This window comes from Hylobates moloch, unplaced genomic scaffold (genome assembly GCF_009828535.3).
Source record: "Hylobates moloch isolate HMO894 unplaced genomic scaffold, HMol_V3 SCAFFOLD_13, whole genome shotgun sequence".
NCBI lineage: Eukaryota > Metazoa > Chordata > Mammalia > Primates > Hylobatidae > Hylobates > Hylobates moloch.
In genome coordinates this window covers 66,428,237-66,453,831 of record NW_026652288.1, presented here as the reverse complement: position 1 = coordinate 66,453,831, position 25,595 = coordinate 66,428,237, and the positions used below count along the sequence as shown (strand labels likewise).

At 39.9% G+C, this 25,595-nt stretch overlaps 2 protein-coding genes across 6 annotated transcripts in view; one reads left to right on the top strand and one right to left on the bottom strand.

Moving 5' to 3' along the window:
* MED12L (mediator complex subunit 12L) overlaps positions 1-25,595 on the bottom strand; it is a 338,115-nt gene that overhangs the window by 180,044 nt on the left and 132,476 nt on the right. The gene's annotated exons all lie outside the window — the stretch shown is intronic.
* Positions 1-25,595, top strand: part of P2RY14 (purinergic receptor P2Y14) — a 60,074-nt gene that overhangs the window by 27,375 nt on the left and 7,104 nt on the right. The window contains exon 2 of one of the 2 annotated variants that reach the window (XM_032173867.2): positions 25,154-25,261. The gene's annotated coding sequence lies outside the window, so the exon portion shown is untranslated. Of the gene's footprint in view, positions 1-25,081; positions 25,262-25,595 lie in introns of those variants that run through there. The other variant, XM_058427090.1, reaches the window with a different exon arrangement.

Sequence of the window (25,595 nt, the reverse complement as noted above, 5' to 3'; positions counted from 1 at the left end):
CAGAGCACTCTACTGAATTAAACACCAAGAACTTACCTTGTAAGTGTTAGAGACCCACAAAAGGGACACAGTGCTGCTTGTATTTTAGAGGGATTCCTCTCACGGGTGAGTGGAGGACACACCCTGTGGGTGGGAGGCAGACTGAAGGCAGGGAACACAGACAAAAAATGACCTGAGGTTTGGTGGGAATAACAATCAAGAAATATTTAAGCGTAAAAAAAAAAATCACCGGGCTTTCGTGACTGGCTAGGAATGGATGAGACAGAGTGTTTAATGGTTGACAGCCTGGGTAATGGGTAGATGGTATTATCACAAATTGAGAGAGACACACTGAGTAGGAAGAACCCAAGAAGCATCTGGGTAGAAAGGTGCAAGGAACAACAGTGTACAGAGGTGCAAGGTGGTGAGAGATGCTGGCAGAGATGTCACAAGTGCTAACAGGGCAGGGCAAGGGCAGAGAAAGGCAAAAGCATGGGGCTCAGGATGGAATCCATAAAATATCAACGTTTGAGGGCAAGCCCTTAATCATGGAGGGAACAGTGTCAGAAAGGTACAAGGGCAGTATGGCAAAGTACCACAGAGAGAGTCATCATCAAAAGCTGCCTTAATGCCTCATACCCATTAAGATGGCTACTACTAAAAAAAAAGAACAAACACAACACACGAATGGAAAACAAGTGTTAGCAAGGATGTGGGGAAAGTGACACCTTTGTGCACTGTTGGTGGGAACGTAAAATGGTTCATTCAGCCTCTATGGAAAACAGTATAGCAATTCCTTTAGAAAATTAACATAGGATTACCACATGATCCAGCAATTTTGCTTCTGGGCAAATAACCAAAAGAACTGAAAGTAGGGTCTTAAGCAGATATTTGTATACCCACTTTCATAGCAGCATTGTTCACAATAGCCAAAAGGTGGACGCTACCCAAGGGACTATGGACAGATGAATAAACAAAATGTGGTATATACATATAGCGGAGTATTATTCAGTCTTAAAAAGAAATGAATTGTCACATGCTACAAAATGGATGAACCTTAAAGACATTATGCTAAGTGAATTAAGCCAGTCACAAAAGGACAAATACTGTATGATTCCAATTCTATGAGATAGCTAGAGTAGTCAACTTCGTAGAGAAGAACAGTAGTTACCAGGGACTAGGGGCAAGGGAAAATGGGGAATTATTATTTAATGGGTACAGAATTTTAGTTTTGCAAGATGAAAACAGTTCTAGAGATGCATGGTGATGATGGTTACACAACAATGTGAATGTAATTAATGTCACCGAACACTTAAAAATAGTTAAGGTGGCAAATGTTACGTGTATTTTACCACAATCCCAAAAAAGCTACCTCAAAGACAAAAAGAAAATCTTTCAAAATGTCAATTGGATTGAGGAATGTGCAATGAGGAGGTCTTTGGCAGTTCTAGAGGAGTGCTGAGGACAGAAGGCAGAGTGGACTAGATTACAGAGTGAATGGGAAAGTGGAGACAGCAAATGCAGACCATTTCCAACAAGTTTGGATAAGGAGATAAAGGTACCATTTGGATGACTGCTAATAAAGAGGATTCACATTTAAGGGAGAGCTTTGAGGGTTTTCGCTTTATTTTATTTGATAATGATAACAGGCATGACTGATCGTGAACATGCCTCTCTAGGACAGAAGGAAGGAAAATGGTAAAATGGGAAAAGTTGATGCTATAGGCCCTAAACTGGATGAATTCAACTAGACGGAGTATAGGAGACTCAGGCCTTTCCTCCTGAAAGATGTATTATGACTGTATTAATCCAGAGCATAATTTCAGAGAGCCCCAGGAACAATTTGCTAAAGAAGGAAATATCCAGGCACTGGGGTCAAGTAACAACCCAGGACAGAAACAGAATGTTGTGAAACCAGATTTAAGTCAAGGAGTAATATGAAGAATGATTGGAGACCCAAAAGCCCCAATTCAAGGCTGGAAATGTGTCAGAATAACAGATGGAGTAGAAGAGGTACTGGCATGCATCAAGTCCATCCCTAGAGCAGGGTAAGTCTAGAGGAGCAAATCCCCCAAGTCCCAGAGGAGATAGCATAGTCTTGGGGATCCTTTCAATATCTCTTCTCATTTGACAGTTATCTTGCCCTGCACCAATCAAGACCCTCAAGTTAACACCTGCTTAAACAGCTTTCCTGCCTCCTCCCCCGGTACTGAAAGAAGGAAACGTGCAGATGTTTTACTCTCAAATATTTTTTGGTTTTCCAACTAATCTCAAGGAATTAGTTTGAAGCCATGTGAATTACAACTTAAAAATACTTCCCAATAAATACAGAAGCTATTATTACAACAGCTTCACAGGAAAAGGTCATAAACAAGCATGGGAAAGATCTATCTTCCTGCTGGCTGGAGCTCTCACTTGCTCGGTCTCCCTTTTCACAGCCGGTTTCATACTATTTACTATTTGGTCAGGCCGTGCTAATCTGTAACCCTAAGCAAATCCAAATCAGGTCCAACTTACACAAGCATATATTAGAGCTGGGCTCCAAAGAATACTGGACATCTGTAGTACCTGACATTCAAGCATTTGGCGAGATGTCAATATTTCAGAGAGCACTTTAAATGTTTTGATTTGAAAGCTAATGCACTGTTTCCCACTGGTCAACACGAGCAGTCCAGCAGAAAGCAAAATCTATTTCCCTCAACATCAAATGCTACACTCAGTTGCTGATCCTATCTTACCTACAGAGAACCTAAGAGACTGGAAAAATTGGTAAGTAAGAAAATTCCATCTAATGCAGAGTACAGTTAAATAATATTTGTGATTCCAGTGTAAAATGGCTTTGTGTAGTGCTGACATCCTGAATTTTTTTTAATGGATGGAGTCACAGAGTTATAGGCTATGCAAGACTTTTCCAAATTCAAGTAATAAATCAAGTCTAGTTAACTTTTCCTTGTAAATATCCTTTTTTAATTTGATAAGCCATGATTTCCTTTCATGGGGCTTGTACATTAGGCATTAGGAAATTCCTATTTTAAAAAATTTGTAAACTTACTATCCAGACAGTCGGATGGGTATGTGGATAGTGAGAAAAATTAGTATTTGGTATGATAAAGTGGACCAGTACAGCTGGGTTATGATATATATAATCTCAGGGCAAAGACAGTCCAATAAAGAATGAATATACTGAAGAAAGAAAACAAAAAACAGACAGTTTGGTTTAAAAGCACAAAATGCTAAAACTCTACAAAAACTGAAACCAAAGGTGAAATATTTCATGCAAGGCAGCTGTGACGTCTTCTCTAAAATATTAAATGCATGGTCACTGGTATGGATTTAATGGTGAGTCACAATTTATTTTCAAAGGAAAGAAATAGGAATCAAATAGGTCTCATAGTTGCTGTTTTATTTTTTATTAGTGTCTTAGGTTTTAATTTTCCTTTCCTTGGTTCTTCTGATTCCTTCCTCTGAGCGTTAAACATTTAAATAACAAACATTCATAGCATTTTTTGTTTTAATTTGTAGATGGCAAGGACAAGGAATATTATTGTGTTGTTTTTCTATAAATTATGTAGTAATTTCCAAAAATCTAGACTAATAGATAATTTAAAAACTTAATACATGCTTAGAATCTACTCCAGATTATTTCCCAGGCAAAAAAAAAAAAAAGAAGAAAGTAAACAAATGAAAATCTTTTTAAAAGGAGCCCTGTCTTCTGAATACATTATAAGAACACTGCAACTAAGGGAAGGCAGAGCTTTTTTAAAAATTGTGACTCTTGTCAACAAATGACTCTCTAAATGGAGAAAATGAAACTTCTTAAGTCCTAATTCATTTTTATACCTCCCAACTTTCTTGCCAGTATTCCACAAAGAAAGCATTCACAAGAGAAAAGTGAAAAAAAATTATGTATGTGTGTATGTGTATATATGTGTGTAAATACATATATAAAATATCCCACTGTGTGTGTATATACACACACACATATATAACCCACTGTGAAAGTGTGTGTGCATGTGTATCCCAGTTAACATAATTAAAATGACTAGACTAGCATTTGCAACTCTCCACATCAGTCCATCAGTCCCATCCATTATAGGGGAAGATGCTTCACTGCCTTTAGTGTTTCTTCAACACTAAACATTTAACAAGTCGCTAGGGATCAACACATGGAACTCAAGAAAGCCTGAGGAGAAAAAAATCCAGAGTAAAATTTTGTTTTGAAAACTATAATAAAATCTAGGCTTACTTGCCTGTTGCCATACTGTCTTTGATATTGATACAAATACATATATTTTAACATTTGTAATTTTACTAATAACTTTTGGTATTGCCATTTTTGGAGGTAAAAAATAGTAAAATATCAGCAATTTGATGACTCAACCTACTAAAGAGATACAGTCTCAAAAGGCAATCCTAGATGCCAAGGGGGAAGGAGAAAACCACTAATGATATTTTACATAATTTTTATGTGATAGCGAGATCTAGGACTTCTAACTAACACTTCCAAGTACAAGTACTAAACTCCCATGAGTACAGTCCCCCGTTTTTAAAGGCTTTACACAGATACTCTCATCTCACTGGATGCTTTTGGTAACCAGGAGACACTGGAAAAGGCCTTCTATTCTTGCCCCTGTTTCACCAATTAGCAAATGGGGTTCTAGAGAGGTTCAGTGATTCAGGCAAGATGACAAAGCTAATCAGACCAAGCATGGTACTTGAAGAATAAAGTCATCTGACTTCAAATCCACTACCCTTTTACCTATCACTCCTTGTCTCTGACCTAAGGAAATGACCAGGTCCAATAAAAACCATGATTAATATATAAATACAAGTTAGATGCAAGAGTGCACAAAATTGGTCAGTCTCTTGACTGGATATTTACATAACAGCAGCAATAATCACACTGTATAAAATAGTCAATATTATTGGGACTCAGATTTTCATAGAAGCAATCTTGCATGGTGGATAAAGGAGATGCTTACAGATAAACAACTAGATTTGAATCTGCCATGATCTTGAGCTACACCTTTTGTTTTGTTTTTTAGCTCTTTCACCTCTGTGACCCTCTTCTGTCCCACTTCCTATTAAATAAATTTAAAAACAGACAAAGCCAAACAGCTGCTGAGAAACTAAGCAAGACATGCTAGTACCTGGCACGCAGCAGCTATTCAATTAAAATGGAGTTTCCTTCCCATCCCTGCTAATAACTTATTAGGATAAAAGTGTAAAATCCCATTGGAAACTGCTTGAGCTGTAATCTGAGAGTCAGAGGGCCAAAAAAGAAATCACAGAAATCAAGGGTAAGGAGTACCTCTCCCAATTTACCTGCTATCACTCCCACAAAAAACTGGGCGTCATGTCAGTACACAGGTAGTGAACATCTATCAACACAGGCCCATTGACTACCTACTACCTTAACTAATATATACTGTAAAAAACGGGGCCACTCCTTCCTGGCCAGAACAATGGTCCTGACAATTATGGAGCCTGGAACTACAGGTCAGGGGCTGTGAGACCCACAGGTGGTGGCCATATACAGAAAAAAAAAAAAAAAAAAAAAGGTGGGAGAAAGACATGAGGATTACTACCTGTTTGATTCACACATCTGGTGGGTAGATAAACAACCTTAAAAATGCTCAAGAAAACAAGGTGAAAGATATGTGTTCTGTACAAGTTACAAAAATGAACTCGGGAAGTTTCGTATATTTTTAAATTTAATTACTCTTCATAAAATGTGGTGTCCTTTTTTGATATTTATAGACAGTCCACTATAATACATATATTTAATAGCTTAAGCGCTGAAGTGCTAAAACAAGCAAACTAACAACCATAACAAAATCTCTTATTAGAAAATATAGCTAAATATATTTTAGGCAAGAATTCTCATTTTGGTCTCAGGATCCCTTTTACTCTTAAAAAATTACTGAGGACCTCAAAGAGCTTTTGTGTATACCTATCCATACTTATTATTTTAGAAATTAAAATTGTGACAGTTATAAAACCTTTAAATAGCATGTTAACACAAGTAACATTTTTATAAAAAATATTTTCAAAAAAATTTATGTCAAGAAGTCGCATTATTCTACATTTTTGCAAATCTCTTTAACATCTGGCCTAGAGAAGACAGTTGGGTTCTCATATCCACTTCCATGTCCAATCTCTTGCAAAAAGTTTAGATTAAAAGTATGTTGAAGAAAATCCAATCTCATATAGATAAATAATGGCCTTCTGGATTTTCTTCTTTGACAGCACAAAACTCAACAGGTGGTTTTTTAAAGCATGATTGCAATATCGGATCTAAAACTATATCAATGAATATTTTATACTTCGTAACACTGAAATCTTTTGGTCTTGACCTTTAAGTCTATGTGTTTTACTTATGCTCAATTTTACAACATCATACATTGGTCATGTAGATAAAACACATTCATGCAGAAATTTGTAAATATAAACACTTTTCATTCTACAGTACCAAAAAATCATACTAATTAATATTGCCCCTCCTCACAGTGTCAATACCAGAAAGCTACGAAACTCACAAGAGCAGACAGAAGCTTTCTAAAATTCTGCTTTCAGTTTGAAAGCTTGAATTTTATCATTGTCAAAAATTGTCTCTTAGTTCATTCAGTTTTGAGAAAATGTTTGCCAAACACCCAAGTCGAATTATTAGTTTGTCATTCGATCAAGTAAAAATGGTGTTCCATGAAAAATGCATCTAATTCAGCTTATAACTCAATTATACAAGTGTTCATTCCTCTAGACAATCATCATAAGTAGCAAATGTACTTTATACATAATTAATATTTTGGCACACTAAACATTAAAAAGACATATTTTTATGGTTGAGATTTAATAAAAACAACTAGCATTGCTTTATTAAGCAATTGGTAAAACCGATTTTTCTTTTCTTGTTTAAGATTGTATGTCAGTAAGGTATAAAATGCAATGAACAGTTGAGTGCACTGCCTTGATCTGTGCTAAGATACCTGAACATTTTACACATCACGGCTTTTGCACCATCAGTGCAAATTTCAGCACGATGAAAACAGCAACATCTTAACACTCTTATAAAGATGGATTTGACTTCACAGTGTCTCTGAAAGGGTGTCAGGAACCCCTATGGTTCTGCAGACTACATTTTAAAAACCACTGTTCTAGGCTGGGCACGGTGGCTCACGCCTGTAATCCCAGCACTTTGGAAGGCTGAGGCGATCACAAGGTCAGGTGTTCAAGACCAGCCTGGCCAACACGGTGAAACCCCATCTCTACTAAAAATACAAAAAATTAGCTGGGCGTGGTGGCATGCACCTGTAGTCCCAGCTACCATGGAGGCTGAGGCAGGAGAATCGCTTGAACCTGGGAAACGGAGGTTGCAGTGAGCCGAGACTGGTACTCCAGCCTGAGCAACAGAGTGAGATTCTGTCTCAAACAAACAAAAAAAAAGTTTGGCATCACTCCCTGAAGTTTAGCATTCATGCTGTCCTCGACTCAGCAATTTAATTCCTAGGTTTATATCCACGAGAAATTTTCAAATGTCCATCAATAGGCAACAAAGATATGCATCTCGGCATGACTCACAATGGCAAAAACCTGGAAATACCCCAAATACAAGAAACTGAATTAACTATGATATGGTCACACAGCAGAATGCTATACAGTGACCAAAACAAAATTAATTATAGCAATACTTAATAACATGGATGTGTATGATATATATGAAATCAAATTTTATATATTTATGTCAGTAAAATATATAGAAAAATCATGAAGAGATTACATACAGTTTTAAAATCATAACTTCACACACACTTTTAGGAATACATATAGACGTTACAAAAATATGTAAAACAGGAAAAGTGAAAGATTGAAGAACACAGGATTCAGGTAATGTGGAATAAAAGTATCCACAGAGATGGCATGGGGGTGGGAAGACGGACCATTTAGACAAGAGCAGCTGCTTACTGTCAAGGTCTTGGCTTTCGTTTTGGTTACCGAGTCTGAAGGAGATTATTAACATCGTTAAGAATAACAAAATAAATCTGTAAAAAGTCATCCTTGCTTGAATGCTGCATAACAAGAATGCGTCCTGAATCAAGAATTATGATTATTCTAATTCTGTGATCCAGAGATTTAAAAGGATATCTATATATGTTAATCTACTATGCACATTGAAGTGACAATTTAAAATATAAAAGTACATTTTAAAACTCTAGAAGTGCTGAACAAACTCATCATTTGGCAGTTAAGGAAATCCTTAATTTGACCAAAGTTGTATGAGTAAGTTCATTCTGAAATTCCATAAATATTCATTGAGCTTCTAACAGTAGAGCAGGCTCTATTCTGGGACCTCCTAATTTTGCCGTTAACAAGAGAAATAAATTCTGGTCTGGCAAAGCTTACCTTTAAGAAGCGCGTATGTAAGAATGGGGGAAAGGAGAATTAAGTTAAAAAATATTAGATTGGTGCAAAAGTAATTGCAGTTTTTGCCATTGAAAGTAATCACAAAAACCACAATTATTTTTGCACCAACCTAATATTTTAAACAACAAAGGGAGACAAGAGAAAACAAACATGGTAAGAGGCTAGAGAATGCCACATAGGGGAAATGGCTATGTTAGATGCTATGAACAGGAAAGGCCTTGCTGAGAAGGTGACATTTTAACAGAGACCAGCATGTGGCAGCCACACAAAGGTACCAGAGACTGACAATCACAGGCAGAAGCCACCTGCAAGGACCTCTGCCCAAGTGAGTTGCTTTTACTTATTTTCTTTTTTTTCTTTTTTGAGATGGAGTCTAGCTCTGTCACCAGGCTGGAGTGCAGTGGCGCGACCTCAGCTCACTGCAACCTCTGCCTCCCAGGTTCAAGGAATTCTCCTGCCTCAGCCTCCCGAGTAACTGGGATTACAAGCACGCATCACCATGCCCAGCAAATTTCTGTATTTTTAGTAGAGACGGGGTTTCACCATGTTAGCCATGATGGTCTCGACCTCCTGACCTCGTGATCTGCCCACCTCAGCCTTCCAAAGTGTCGAGATTACAAGTGTGAGCCACCATGCCAGGTCATGAGTTGCTTTTAGATCTTTTCAGAATCAAACTTCAACCCCACTATAGGGAATATTCAAATTCGCCTGAACATTCCTGCTACTCTTATGCAGAGCTTGACAAAACTCAGCTGGTCATGCTTGCAGGGCCCTGCCCCCATCAGTTTACAAAGGTCCAGAAATCTTTCACAATTTAATGAGACTGAGGAAAACATGCACCTGCTCAGAGTTCTGCCAGGCATTAGATAACCAAAAAGTTCAAGTGGGTAGGTTAAGCTTTTACTTTTTATTTTGAATTTTTGTTCCACTGGACCAAAATACCAAAGTAGCTTAATAATCTACATCTACAAGGAATACTGGTTTGCCTGCCAAAGGCACCAAGTGTCTGCTACCCTGCTTTCTTCACAACCTCCACTGCATACAAAAAAACACACCTGAGCTTTTTCTACAAGTTAACCATGTTCATGACGTGGTTAGAAATAGAAGAGATAGAAGAAAGTTTGCTGGAACGTTTGCTGCTTCAGGCTGGACAGATTCTTATTACAGGTAAAAGAGTCACACAGCTGAGGATAGGCTTCTGCTACCCACCAGGAGAGTGATGGTGACCCCTGGTTAAGGAACTTGAGAGCAGGGTTAATGATAGTCCACATTACATGGGCATCACTTATGCCAGGCTTCTCCCAGCCATTTATTAGAAGAGAGGCATGCAACCAAGTTAAGAACATACAGGTTGGATATTATAGTCACTGAGGCTTTGAAGGGTTGGGTCCTAGTTGTAGGGACTCTGATTATCGTCTCTGGGAACTTACTCAACCCATTAAGCTCCCTTCATCTTTCTTCCTGTGTAAAATAAGGATATTTTTGGTCATTCATCAGAAAGTTTATACAGCACCTAGTATGAACCATTTGCTGGGTTAACTGAAAATACAAAGCTCTCTCCCAACACAGTAAAACAGACAAGCTAGTAAAAACAAATACTTTCAATAGGATGCAATATTCTCTATTGATTAAGGCTGTAAACTGGCAATGACCTCGATTCAAATCTCAGCTCTACAACATACTATTTGCAATACCTAGACAGACAATTTATTCAAGCTCTCTAGGCTTTGTTATCCTCCAATATAAAACACGATTACTTCTATCTTGTCAGGACCACTTGAAGCTTTAAAAGTTACTAACTGTAGTTAATTCAGTTTCACTGCTGCATAAAATTTCACTAGGCAAATAATGGGTTTTTTACCCATTCTCCTGTCAATAATCATCTGGGTTATTTCCATATTTTTGCTATTATAAACAGTGCTTCTATGAGTGTTCTTGGACGTGCTTCCTGGCATGCATCTGCAGTTTTCTAGGGCATACACCTAAAAGTTAAAATGCTCAGCTACAGAGTGAGTGAATGCTCATCTTCACTAAATATTTCCAATTCCCTTTCCAAAGTGATAGACTTTTTAAATTTCTCTACTCAGCATTATGTTTTTACAGTCCTAAAAGATTACATATAGCGTGAACAATTTTTACAAAGGAATGTATGTACATATGGACTAAAATCATTAGTTTTAAAAGGGAGGAAATAAAAAACACACAATTCAGGACAGAGTTACCTCAAGGCAGAGAAAGGCGGATGGCAGAGGAGGAACAGGAACGATCCAAGAGTGCCTGTGGGACTCTCGCTCTCAAGTCGGTGCTGTGTTTTTGTTTTTGTTTTTTTTGAGACGGAGTTTCACTCTTGTTGCCCAGGCTGGAGTGCAATGGCGTGATCTCGGCTCACCACAACCTCTGCCTCCCGGGTTCAAGCAATTCTCCTGCCTCAGCCTCCCGAGTAGCTGGGATTACAGGCACCCGCCACCACGCCCAGCTAATTTTGTATTTTTAGTAGAGACGGGGGGTTTCTCCATGTTGGTCAGGCTGGTCTCGAACTCCCGACCTCAGGTGATCCACCAGCCTCGGCCTCCCAAAGTGCTGGGATTACAGGCGTGAGCCACTACACCCGGCCCAGTGCTATATTCTTTTTGTTGTGCTTTAACTTATACTACATGTAGTCTTTTCAAAGTATCAAACATTCCATTGAAAAGAAAGACTATTTTTAAAAGCAATTAACACTGTGTTTGGTAAAACACAAAACTCAAAATGAATGGTAGCTATTGCTACAGAATGTGATGAGAATAAGAGATGACAAGACAGCATAGCTTAAGGTGAGGCATGACTAAACTCAGAGGGCATGAGTGCTACCTTGTGGAGGTGAGGCAGCCGGGCTTGTCAACATCCAGAGCTGCAAATGACCCAGATCTGCAGAAACCTCAGATGTTCAGGGAAGGAGGGGAAAGAAATGGGGCTGCTCAGATGCCAGAACAGCAGGCTCTGAGCTCCAAGAGGGCAGGGACAATGTTGGTGTTTTTTATTGCTTTATCACCAATAGCACAAACACTGTCTGGCAGTAAGTGTTAGAAGAATATTTGAAAGGTGAAAAGAAAATTTTGTTTTATAGATGATGGTTTTAAACAATATTAAAAAAAAAAAAAAAACTTAGTTTCAAGGGTACATGTGAAGGTTATATAGGTAAACTCATGCCACAGGGATTTGTTGCAGATTTTTTGGTCAGGTACTAAGTCTAGTACCCAATAGTTATCTTTTCTGCTCCTCTCCCCGCTCCCACCCTCCACCCTCAAAGTAGGCCTCAGTGTCTACTGTTCCCTTTGTATCCATGGCATTTCCTAATTGGTTTGGTCTGAGCACTTCCTTGCTTTCTGATCAAAAGATGTCACAACTCAGCTTATACTTTTCCTGTACCTGATCGGAAATCAGTAATTTCTCTTAAGGAGCCCTGTTTCCTTTCAGTGGCTAGTGAGAGTTCGAAACAAGATTAGCTCACTGACACTGGGAAGTCACTACTTCTGCATTGGCAGGGGGGTTTCACTTTTGTTATTTAAAAATGGCTTGAGCAAGTTTACAGCTATTGGGGTGTCATGACTTCCGGACATACAGATTTTATTACTTTTTTTTATTAAGGACTTTGAGCAGGTGTAGCTCCAACTTATAAGTGAGAACATGTGGTATTTGGTTTTCTGTTCCTTTGTTAGTTTGCTAAGGATAATGGTTTCCAGCTCCATCCATATTTCCACAAGACATGATCTCATTCTTCTTTATGGCTGCATAGTATTCCATGGCGTATATGTGCCACATTTTCTTTATCCAGTCTGTCACTGATGTACATTTGATTCCATGTCTTTGCTATTGTGAAATAGTGCTGAAATGAACATTCATGTGCATGTGTCTTAATGGTAGGATGATTTCTATTCCTCTGGGTTTATACTCAGTAATGAGATGGCTGGGTCAAACGGTAGTTCTGTTTTCACACCAATCAGAATGGCTATCATTAAAAAGTCAAAAAATAACAGATGCTGGCAAGGTTGCAGAGAAAAGAGAACACCTCTAGACATTGGTGGGAGTGTAAATGAGTTCAACCATTGTGGAAAGCAACGCTGTGATTGTTCAAAGAGCTACAAACAATGTTTTAAATAAAGACTACTTTGGCATAGATGAGTATATAGAAAGAGAAAAGAAAATGGCCAAGAATAGAACAAGAAACATCAATTTTAAGGATGGGCAGAGGAGACCCTACAGGAAAGTAAGAAGGAAAGGTAAGGAAAATAGCAGAGACACGCAGAAGACTGTTATTAGGCATTTGTTACCTGTCAGGCACTGAGCACAGGACCCTTCCCTCAAAACCAATACACACACACACGTGTGTGTGTGTACATGTATATATGCATATAGGCATGCATATATTAGCAAAAAAATTCCATGAATACACAAGTTTATACACACATACAAACATAACACTTTGTTTTCTTGTACTTAAGTACTTTGAAAATAAGTTGCAGGTAATCATGACCCTTCCCTTCTAACTACTTCAATATGCATCTCTGAATACTCTCTCGCTTAACCACACCATCAATATTTCTGGGAAGATCATTACTCAGTAATATTACCTAATCTAGAATCTGTATTCAGATTTATACAACTGTCTCAAAACAATTTGTATGGCTATTCCCTCCAGTCAACAATCACCACTCATTCATGGTGCTATTTCTCTTTGGCCTGTTTTAATCTACGACTGTCCCCTTCCAGCCCATCATGTTTGTTTCTCGTGGCATTGATTTTTTTAAAGAGTCTAGGTTGGTTGCTTTATCAAGTGTTTCATATTCTAAATTTGTCTGATTGCTCACTGAAGATTTTTGATACAGTTTATTACAAAAGTATGTTGTGTACATCTAATTACATCATATCAGGAGGCACACGATGTCAGATTACCTCATTTTTGGTAAGTTGGATCATTCAGTGACCACCAGATCTCTCTGCTTCAGAGGTATACTTTTTATTACTCTAAATGATGGGGGAGTATGTTTTCAGACTGGAAGATACTATTCTCCCACACCCATTCACCCAGTGGCTTTTGGCCACAATTGAAGATTATTGCCTGAATCAGTTATCACACTGAGGTTGCAAAATGGTGATGTCCTAAATTCTACCCTTCTTCTACCTTTACTAGCCAGCATTCTTCTGTAAATAAGAGCTTTCTCATTTGCATCCTACCTTTTTGTAATCTATACTTTTAATATCACCATAAACTCCTGAATTTGTTTTGGTTTTCAATGTCTTTTCATCTGTTGCTATCATTCTCATTAATGCCCAAACTGTCCCAGATCTAGGAGTGCCCTCAAGTCGGCTTCTGTGTCCTTTTTTGGCATTTCCTAATTGGTCTGAGCACTTCCTTGCTTTCTGATCAAAAGATGTCACAACTCAGCTTATACTTTTCCTGTACCTGATCGGAAATCAGTAATTTCTCTTAAGGAGCCCTGTTTCCTTTCAGTGGCTAGTGAGAGTTCGAAACAAGATGAGCTCACTGACACTGAGAAGTCACTACTTCTGCATTGGCAGGGGGGTTTCACTTTTGTTATTTAAAAATGGCTTGAGCAAGTTTACAGCTATTGTGTCATGACTTCCAGACATACGGATTTTATTACTTTTTTTTTATTAAGGACTTTGAGCAGGTGTAAAGTTTGAAGGGAAGTAGCCCCTAGACAGAAAGAGATGCTGAAAATAGACAAGAGAAAAGCAATAACACATACAGAGAGTTCAAAGAAACATTAGAAGGAAGTGGAAGTGCATTTAAAAAAAAAAAAAAAAAAGCATGGAGTAAAACAAAACTAGTCCTGGCACATTTCACAGTCCAAGGATGTCAATGAGCATCAAAGTATAGTGTATAGTATAAAGAGAAAGGAGTGTTTATCAGAATTTTTTTACATACAGGTATTATATCTGAGGCAATAATGAAATGGCATCTAACAGCTCCCCTGGGGCAGGGCAAGACATAAGACTATTTTCTTACACTGTGCTTGACTGACTCCTATTGAAATCCATGGGAAAGGTGAAATATCACAAGTGGAATGTTCTAAAACAGACACGCATATTCAAGAACAGATCCCAGCCGGGTGCGGTGGCTCACGCCTGTAATCCCAGCAATTTAGGAGGCCGAGACTTGCGGATCACAAGGTCAGGAGATCAAGACCATCCTGGCTAACATGGTGAAATCCTGTCTCTACTAAAAATACAAAAACAAAAATTAGCCAGGCATGGTGGCGGGCACCTGTAGTCCCAGCTACTTGGGAGGCAGAGGTGGGAGAATGGCGTGAACCCGGGAGGCAAAGCTTGCAGTGAGCTGAGATCGCACCACTGCACTCCAGCCTGGCAACAGAGCGAGACTCCGTATCCAAAACAAAAACAAAACAAAAAACAAAAAAACAGATCCCAACACGTGAGCCTAGGACTCATAAAAAGTAAAGGTCTTTGATTTCAAATACAACTTGAACAACATCTTCAAGCTGCATAAAAGTGCATCTTTCACCCTTAAGTCCTACTAAGTTTGAAACTAATACAGTTGCTCCATTGTTGCATGCTCTAGTTAATAAAACACAAATTCGTTTAAGAATTGCTCAATTCGCCTGGCGCAGTGGCTCACGCCTGTAATCCCAGCACTTTGGGAGGCGGAGGCGGGCGGATCACGAGGTCAGGAGATTGAGACCACGATGAATCCCCGTCTCCACTAAAAATACAAAAAAAAGCCAGGCGTGGTGGTGGGTGCCTGTAGTACCAGCTACTAGGGAGGCTGAGGCAGGAGAATGGCGTGAACCCAGGAGGCGGATCTTGCAGTGAGCCAAGATCGTGCCACTGCACTCCAGCCTGGGCAACAAAGTGAGACTCTGTCTCAAAAAAAAAAAAAAAAAAAAATTAGCCAGGCATGGTGGCACGAGCCTGTAGTCCCAGCTACTCGGGAGGCTGACACAGGAGAATCGCTTGAACCCGGGAGGCGAGGTTGCAGTGAGCGGAGATCGCGAAACTGCACTCCAGCCTGAGCAACAGAGCAAGACTCCGTCTCAAAAAAAAAAAAAAAGAATCGCTGAATTTATAAGTTATTACCACAGTATGTTTTATTAAAATCAAAGAACCCTCTAACAGGGATTAATACACAAAACAGGGAGGAAACATACAACACTTTGGGTTAGAGAGTATATGGGAATCACTTCTGTACAGTATTTCCACTCCCACTTAAAATTCTGGATATTTATATTCTTTTCCTTTGGCTATATAAGCCTGAATCTTGAACAAACACACAAGTGGTTGATATTTAGCTAAGCAGTTAAAGCTGTTGTTTTCTCACACATGGAAATTTGTCTTCATCTTCACAGCAAAGGATAACCACTAATGGTCTAACAGCCCCATGATCTGCAGATCTGAGTACCGCTTGCCTGAGAAATGCAAACACCATCTCAGTGAGGCGAAAAGAGGTCATGGATTCATTTCCTTGCCTGGCCCCAGGGAATAGACCACATATTCCAAAACAATGCTGTAGAAGAACAGGCTGGAAAAAATTCAGTAATTCAGGCAGCTCAACCTAGTTCCAGGAGAAAAAGGAATTGGTTCCCAAAACCCTGAAGCCAGGAGTTATGCAGAGCTTTGTGCCACTCTCATGAAAGATTAGCATTATGTACGGACTGGTAAATTAGAACTGAAACGCTCTGGACTTCATAAATACGCTCTGTTGTTGAGTGCCACTTCCTGTGACTAGAACAGAGGGATCATCAGAAGCAAAACCTCTCCCAATTTGTCCCTTGTTCAAGCACTGCTGGGCCACATACTGGAGGAAGCTCAGAGCACTCTGCAAAGGGTTTTGCATTACTCTAAATGATGGGCCTCCTGCAGCCCTGAATTTCAGTGTAGAAGAGCGTCAACTTCAATAAACTTAAAGAAGCAGGGGAAACTGTCAGGAGCCTGACAGTTCATTCTGTTATCAGCTGAGTCACTCCCTGTCTGTGCAGTGTTCCCACTGAGTCACACCCTGCCTCATACCAAGTATTTGATTCTTATGGGAACAGGAACCCTAGAGGTAGCTGAGGTAGCTACTACTTCCCCCCTCATTTTAGACATGTAAAAACTGATACACAAAGGCAGTTAGTAATTATCGCAATATTCTAGCGCCATACATGTAGCCAAGGCCCACTGTATCCCATAAACACGCATGTAATCATTATGCTGCACTGTCTGTCCTCTGTCCACTATTCCAACAGAGCAGTAAGTAAAGCCCACTTCACATTCCTAGACCTTAGCATATGCATTACTTACTGCTGATGAGTTATTCAATTACAGTTAAGGTCTGACCCCAACAAGAAAGCTAAATTCTCTTCCTGTATCAAAATCATCTGAAATATACCTACCATTAAGGGGTCATTCCAGTGGTTCTCAAGAAAATTTAGAAATGTCTGGGGGACATGGCTGGTTGCACAAACCATGGCGTTCTACTGCCACCTCGTGGATACAGGCCAGGGATGCGGCTAAACACCCAACAATACACAAGACAGCCCACCCACAAAGAACTGAAACCCAAAAAAACACTCAACAGTGCCAAGGCTGAGAAACCCTGGACTATTCCAATCATTATCAGCAAAAAATTACAAGTCCATCCTGACTACCAAGATGCAGTCCCTAGAGTAAAGGCTAATAGTGGGTGGCCATTTTCCCGGCCCCCGGTTTGGCATTCGGGAAGACTGCATGACTATGTATCCACAGGAGGTCATGAGATGCCTATGCCACACCTCCCCCTCCACTGACAGCTCCCGTGATCCATTTGCATAATCACAAAGTGAAGACAGGCTGGAGTTCTTAGACATGCCAAATATGTTAGACTTGCACTCTGCCAAAAGCTATGCTAAAAGTGTTTTGAGGGAAGCGGTTAGAATACAAAGTAAAGACTATGTTTGGACATTATCAGTTTATAATCCATCCTAATCCGTCTCCCCTTCCCATTCTCACACATAATCAACAGTTGGATCTGTTTGTAGCAGAAATTCAGATTTCTTTTATCTTCATGGGTTGTAAAGACTGTGAATAGGAAGATCAAGAGGGAATCAAGAGAGGGCCGAGTTTATGCTTTGGTGGAGGAGGAAGTTCTTGGGTATCTGCAATTCAGCCTAAGAAGAATATTTAGATATTTCTAATGTGAAAACTTAGCACAGCTCCTCACTTAAAGTATGTGGCCACAACATTCGGCCAATTTTAAGTTACATTAACACATGTTGGTCACTGACCTGGATTCTAACTGAAGGTAAAGTCGATGGGTCATAGCAGCAGGAGTTAGGATCAAGTGACCTGATCTTGAGCTCACATCTACTGCCAGAGAAAACTGGCTGAAGGTGACAAACAGCAGCAAGCAGAGCTCTCCTTGTGCCAGGGGCCCCGGGGATCTGTGTGTGGCATCCAAACCACATGCAGCAGATCTAGGTTTCTCCCTGCAGAAGAGTTTCCACCATTTATAGGTTAATGTTACCTGTTGTAATCACCATTCATGATAGTCCGACTCTATATCTCTCTTTGGATATCAGCGCAGGAGATAGAAAACTGAGTCAAAAAATCAGAAACTCATTTTAAACACTTTTAGAAACCGGCAAATAAAAATGAGGTTCTCTATGCTGCAGTATCTGGAAGATAACTGAAGAAACTGAAGGCATCCACCTCATGCAAAACCTTAAAACTCAGATAAAAATCAAAAATAATATATATACTCTCAAACATACACACATGTACATTCCTTTCCTGAAAGAAAAATACTGGCTGACTTCTCAAGATGCGACTCCAGCAAAATGTTGAAGGGCCTGTGTAAAGGATCACATTCATATAAAACATGCTGCCCCCACATTCTTTCAGGAGCAGGGGAGCCCTGGCTTGGAGTCAAGCAGACATTAGTTTGAATACTGTCTGGCTACGTGTTAGGTGCCCTTTGATGAATCACTTGACCATTTTAAGCATCACTGTCCTCATTTGTAAGGTAAAGGTTTACTCACTGGCAAGGTTCCATCATGTTACCCAAGAGCTTAGGCCATCCATTTTCCCCCACTGTGACAGCCTCTCATGTCAGTCTTGATGCCTGTTCCTATAGCTCTCTCACCCCAAAACTCCCTCCCTCTTCTTCTTTGCCTAGCTAAAGCCAACTCATGTGTCAATCTTCATTATCACATGCTCCAGGAAGGCTGCCCTGATGCCACCATTTCTGAAACTAGATACGTGCTCACTCTGTTCCTGTGCTTCCTCCTTCAATGATGACCCCGGGTCATACCTTGAAGTGTCCCTCTGTTCAGCCTCCCACTAGACTGGAATCTTCCTGAGAGTTCCCTGATGTGTTTCCATAGGGCATGGCAAGCATGTTCTGATGGCTTTAGTGAGCAAATGGACAAAAGGCCTTGGCAAAGAAGAAATATCAGGGGTACACAGGAGCCAAAGGTTACAATGTACTTTACAAACAGCACATTTCAACAAGGGGAAATCAATGATATCAAATGCTGCAAAGAGGTCAGGAAACAGAATAACTGAGAAAAAGACAACAGACTTAGAAATTAGGTCCCTGACAGCTTCTGAAAAGTGTGGGGAGTGTCAAACATCAAATGCTCTGGGTGATGAAAAAAGATAGGGGGTGGGAGAGTTCCTTCTTCTGGGTGAAGGAGAAAGTGAGATTCTCCTTGACCGGGCCTAGACAGGGCACGGACAAGAGTGCCACAGGAATGCACAACACCGATGAGACAGCTACCGATAGGATCTGACAGAAAGCTGCTATGGTTTGAGTGTCCCTTTCGAAATTCATTTGAAATTGATTTGCCATTGTGATGGCATTAAGAGGCGGTACCTTTAAGAGATGATTAGATCATGATAGCAAAGGCCTCGTGAGCAAATTAATGATATTATTGCAGAAGTTGGCCCTCTTTTTCTCTTGATCTCACATGCTCACTTGCCCTTCCACCATGACGCAGCAGGAAGGCCTCACCAGATGCATCACCTCCATCTTGAGCTTCAGAGAAGCCAGAACCATGAACCAAATTAATTTCCTTTCTTTATAAATGACTCAATATGTAGTATTGTTATAGCAGCAGACAATAGACTAACACAGGAGCTAAGCAGAAGAAGGATTTCTCAGAAACAAGGGGAGTGTAGCCAATTACAGAGAAAGAACAGTCACTTCTGTGAAGTCGAGGGCACCCTGGACAGGTCTATGACTTAGAAGCACAGGACATTGTTTACCCAGCCCTAAGGAGTCACACTGCTGGGGCAGAAAGGCAAGCCCAATGGGCAGAGTGAAAGAAGTTCTAAAATATCCAGCTCTCCTTGGGTAAGAAAGGCTAGGAGTCTGATGACAGAGGGAATTAAATAACACTAGTAAATAATATAAAATATTTTAAAGATGTAAAATGCTGTAAGTTATTTCAGTAACATAAAATGTAATAAGCATGTTCTGATGGCTTTAGTGAGCAAATGAACAAAAGGCCGTGGCAAAGGAAGAAATATCAGGGGGTACACAGGAGCCAAAGGTTACAATGTACTTTATAAACAGCAGATTTCAACAAGGGGAAATCAGTGATATCAAATGGTGCAAAGAGGGTGAGGAAATAGGATAAATGAGAAAAAGACAACAGACTTAGAAATTAGCTCCCTGACAGCTTCTGAGAAGCATGGTGAGTGTCAAATATCAAATGCTCTGGGTAATGAAAAAAGATAGGGGGTTGGAGGAGGGTACCTTCTTCTGGGTGAAGGAGAAAGTTAGATTCTCCTTGATTGAGCCTAGAGAGGGCACGGACAAGAGTGCCACAAGAATGCAGAACAGGGATGAGACAGTTATTTGTAAATTATTTTAGTAACATAAAATTTAATAACACGACTATAAATACACGACACATAAATACTATGAAAACCACGTAAGCGATCGCATCGACACCAAACAAAAAAAAGTGTTAAACGTTAAGGCACGAGAGATTAAAGCAGCAAGAAAATGGCTTCAGTAAGTTTAAAAATGTATAAATGATTACATACATCTATACTATTTTCTATTGATACAGAATCAGCTAGAAAACAAGTATTTATCTCATAGAAAAAGATCTAGAGCACCGTGTATTAAAGCTTTTGATGTCTGGACTGAAAGGAAGGAAAAAATATACAAAAGTTGTACCTTTATAAGAACTGAAAAAAGAAGAGGAAGAAAAATGCACGTCGTAAATGGGTACTGATAAAAGCATTATTTGAAGGCAATCCATTCTCCATAGATATTTCTATTCCTAATTATGAAATAATTTAAATAAACAAAAACAGAAGCGCAGACACTAATGTTGGTAACACCAGTGTACCAGTCACCAGTGTTAATAGGCAGTAATATTAGGCATATTTGATTCAGAATTTAAGAAATAAAATATCACAGATACAGCAAAGTCCAACCACCCTACCACTTGTAAGCTCCTACTTGTAAGTTAAAACACGTGGTATTTGGTTGGGTGTAAGGAGGCTGGACTTGCTCCTACTTCCCTCCCCGGAAGTAGGCAATGTTCTTTTCTTTTTTTCTTTTAGATTCAACAGTTACATGTGCAAGTTTGTTACTTGGGTATACTGTGTGACACTGAGCTTTTGGGCTTCTAGTGAACCCATCACCCAAATAGTGAACATAAAACCCAAGAGTAAGTTTTTCCACCATTTCCCCCCTTCCTACCTCCCCATCTTTGGAGTCTCCAGTGTCTACTGTTCCCATCTTTGTGTCCATGTGTATCCAATGTTTAGTTCCCACTTATAAGTGAAAAGATGTGGCATTTGGTTTTCTGTTTCTGTGTTAATTCACTTAGGATAATGGCCTCTAGCTACATCCATGTTGCTGCAAAGGACATGATTTCTTTTGTATGGCCGCATAGTATTCCACAGTGTATATGTACCATATTTTCTTTATCCAATCCACCATTGATAGGCACCTAGGTTGATTCTATGCCTTTGCTATTGTGAATAGTACTACAATAAACATGTGAGTGAAAATGTCTTTTTGGTAAAACAATTTGTTTTTCTTTGAGTATATACCTAGTAATGGGATTGCTGGGTGAAATGGTAATTTTATGTTTAGTTCTTTGAGAAATCTCTACACTGCTTTCAATAGGGACTGAACTAATTTACAATCCCACCAAGAGTACATAAGTGTTCTCTTTTTCCTGCAATCTCACTGACATTTGGTTTTTCTTTTTTTTTTTTTTGGACTTTTTAATAAAAGCCTCAATGTTGTGAAGTTAGAATATATCATTTACAACCAGCACATGTTCCATACTGCTCTAGGCCACTGAGATTATTACTCCATGCAGAACTTAACCTCTTTCTTTCCAAAGAGAATCTCATGACTTTTTAGAAACATTCTAAGTAAATATAAGATGATCACAATCACCACCTCTCAAATAGTTATAAAATACCAATTTACATTTCCAAGAGACCATAAAGATGGGAAGATTATGATGAAATGTAATGAATAAACTTGGGCAAAGATCCTAGATTTCAGGCCTACTTGGAATATAATTTTTCTTGTCTAAAGTCCTGACTACAACAAAAATATTTTACTATCATCACCTTTATTAAATGTCTCCTGGGCACAGGATCTGGGGAAAAAAAGTGATGCTAACTCAAAGAGTGGTACATGGACCAGCAGCATATCATGGTTTATTAGTCCACTTTCACACTGCTGATAAAGACATACTTGAGAATGGGCAATTTACAAAAGACAGAGATTTACTGGACTTATAGTTGCACATGGCTGAGGGGGCTTCACAATCATGGTGGAAGGTGAAAGGCACGTCTCACATGGTAGCAGACAAGAGAAGAGAGCTTGTGCAGGGCAACTCCCATTTTTAAAACCATCAGATCTCATGAGACCCATCCGCTATCACAAGAACAGCACAGAAAGACCTACTCCCATAATTCAATCATCTACCACCAGGTCCCTCCCACAACACATGGAAATTATGGGAGCCACAAGATGAGATTTGGGTGGGGACACAAAGCCAAACCATATCATTCCACCCCTGGCCCCTCCCAAATCTCATATCTTCACATTTCAAAACCAATCATGTCTTCCAACAGTCCCTCAAAGTCTCAATTCATTTCAGCATTATCTCAAAAGTCCACAGTCCAGAGTCTCATCCCAGACAAGGCAAGTCCCTTCCGCCTATGAGCCTGTAAAATCTAAAGCAAGTTAGTTACTTCCTAGATACAATGCAGTACAGGCATTGGGTAAATACAGCCATTCCAAATGGGAGGAACTGGCTGAAACAAAGGGGCTACAGGCCCCATCCAATTCCAAAATCCAGCAGGGCAGTCAAATCATAAAGTTCCCAAATGATCTCCTTTGACTCCATGTCTCACACCCAGGTCAAACAATGCAAGAGGTGGGTTCCCATGGTCTTGAGCAGCTCCACCCCTGTGGCTTTGCAGGGTATGGCCTCCCTCCTGGCATTGAGTGTCTGCAGCTTTTCCAGGCCAATGGCGCAAGCTGTCAAGGGATCTACTATTCTGGAGTCTGGAGAATGTTGGCCCTCTTCTCACAGCTCCATTAGACGGTGCCCCAGTAGGCACTCTGTGTGGGGGCTCCGACCCCACATTTCCCTTCCACACTGCCCTAGCAGAGGTTCTCCATGAGAGCCCTGCCCCTGCAGCAAACTTCTGCCTGGATATCCAGGCATTTCCACACATCTTCTGAAATCTAGGCAGAGGTTCCCAAACCCCAATTCTTGACTTCTGTGCACTTGCAGGCTCAACACCACATGGAAGCTGCCAAGGCTTGAGGCTTGCACCCTCTGAAGCCCTGACCTGAGCTCTACAAGGGCCCCTTTCAGCCACATTAGAGTGGCTGGGACACAGGGCACCAATTCTCCAGGCTGTACATAGCACAGAGACCCTGGGCGGGGCCCACGAAACCACTTTTTCCTTCTAGGCCTCCAGGCCTGTGATGGGATGGGCTTGCTGTGAAGACCTTTGACATGCCCTGGATACATTTTCCCCATTTTCTTGGGGATTAATATTCAGCTCTTCGTTGCTTATGCAAACTTCTGAGGCCGGCTTGAATTTCTCCTCAGAAAATGGGATTTTCTTTCCTATTGCATTGTCAGGCTGCAAATTTTCTGAACTTTAACGCTCTGCTTCCCTTATAAAACTGAATGCTTTTAAAAGCACCCAAGTCACCTCTTTAATGCTTTGCTGCTTAGAAATTTCTTCAGCTAGATACCCTAAATCATCTCCCTCAAGTTCAAAGTTCCACAAATCTCTAGGGTAGGGGCAAAATGCCTCCTGTCTCTTTGCTAAAACATAACAAGAGTCACTTTTGCTCCATTTCCCAACAAGTTCCATCTGAGACCACCTCACCCTGGACTTTATCGTTCATATCACTATCAGCATTTTGGGCAAAGGCATTCAACAAGTCTCTAGGAAGTTCCAAACTTTCCTACATTTTCCTGTCTTCTTCTGAGCCCTCCAAACTGTTCCAAACTCTGCCTGTTGCCCAGTTCCAAAGTTGCTTCCACATTTTCAGGTATCTTTTCAGCAACGTGCCACTCTACTGGCACCAATTTACTATATTAGTCCATTTTCACACTACTAATAAAGACATACCAGAAACAGGACAGTTTACAAAAGAAAGAGGTTTACTGGACTTACAGTTCCACGTGGTGGCAGGCCTCACAATCACGGCAGAAGGTGAAAGGCATGTCTCAAATGGCAGCAGAAAAGAGAAGAGAGCTTGTGCAGGGCAACTCTCGTTTTTAAAACCATCAGATCTCATGAGACCCATTCACTATCACAAGAACAGCACAGAAAGACCCACCCCCATAATTCAATCATCTTCCACCAGGGCTCCCTCCCACAACACGTGGGTATTACAGGAGCTACAAGATGAGATTTGGGTGGGGACCAGAGCCAAACCATATTACATGCCAAACTCCAGACATAATGGAATCTCGGTCCTCATTTTAGCAAGATCCCAGGTAATGTGTATGCACATTAAAGTTTAGGGAGCACTCACTGGTTTAAAGAATTCAGAAATACGAAAACCTAGACTAAGGCAGAACCAAATCCAACCACCATTTTGCTAAACCTTTCTTCTTCCTATCAGACCACATGGCTTTCAGGTGTTATCTCTGCAAAGTCCACACATCAGTCTCATTAGACCGGTGGTAATCAAATGAGGGCAATTTTGTCCCTCAGAGGATATTTGGCAAAGTCTAGAAACATTTTTGATTACCGCAACTTGGGCAGGGGGGTTACTGGCATCTAGTAGGCAGAAGTCAGAAATGCTGCTAAACATCTTACAATGCAGAGGACAGCTCCCAAAAATAAATATCTGGCCCAAAAGGTCAAGAAGACAAAGGTTTTTAAAAAACAAAACAATTTTAAAAATCCACCTGCAATTAGACTTATGATTTCACGGCTAAGATGGATTGTTATATTCAGTCATTTGATAAATTGATTTGATCACCCATATCCAAGAGGGGGGTAATATAAACCAATAACCAAAACCACTTCATGCCCAAGCTCTCAAAGAGTTTAAGTTTCCCATAAGAGGCTGCAACCAAATCAATAATCAATACTGACAACAAATAGCAAGTACAGTGAAACAACAAACGCACATGTTGAAATATTTCACAATTACACAAGCTGAATTTAAGAAGTAAGTACAGACATATTTCCCCAATAAAAAGTCTGGTGCTCACTTAAATCTTTGGTTTTTTTGTTTCCTGTAATGCAGGATCTTTAATGAAAAAACACTTTGGCCACTTCAAGACGACAAACGCTCACTGGGCAAAACATCTTCATTGAAAAGAGACCTCATATTATGCAAAAAAAATCTTAAGAGGTAATTTTTTAAATCCCTCAAGTAGTATCAATAGCTTTGTTAATTTCATCAAAGTGCTATGAAGGAATAATTCTTTTCTTCAGAGAAGGAATTACAGCTCACAATTAGGAAGGTGGAAGGTGGTCTAATACAAGAGGAAAATAGGTCATGGTATATAATTATACAGATGAGTAATGAACTCAGAGCTGACTTAGCCTGCTTTTATTAAGATGAACGTATTTCTGGAGTGAGCATTGCTTTGCATAGCCTTGTATCAATTAAATTCTGTCCAAAGAGAGAACCCTGAGGTTATATGTAATACGTGACAACTTGGAAACACTTCATGCAGCACAAT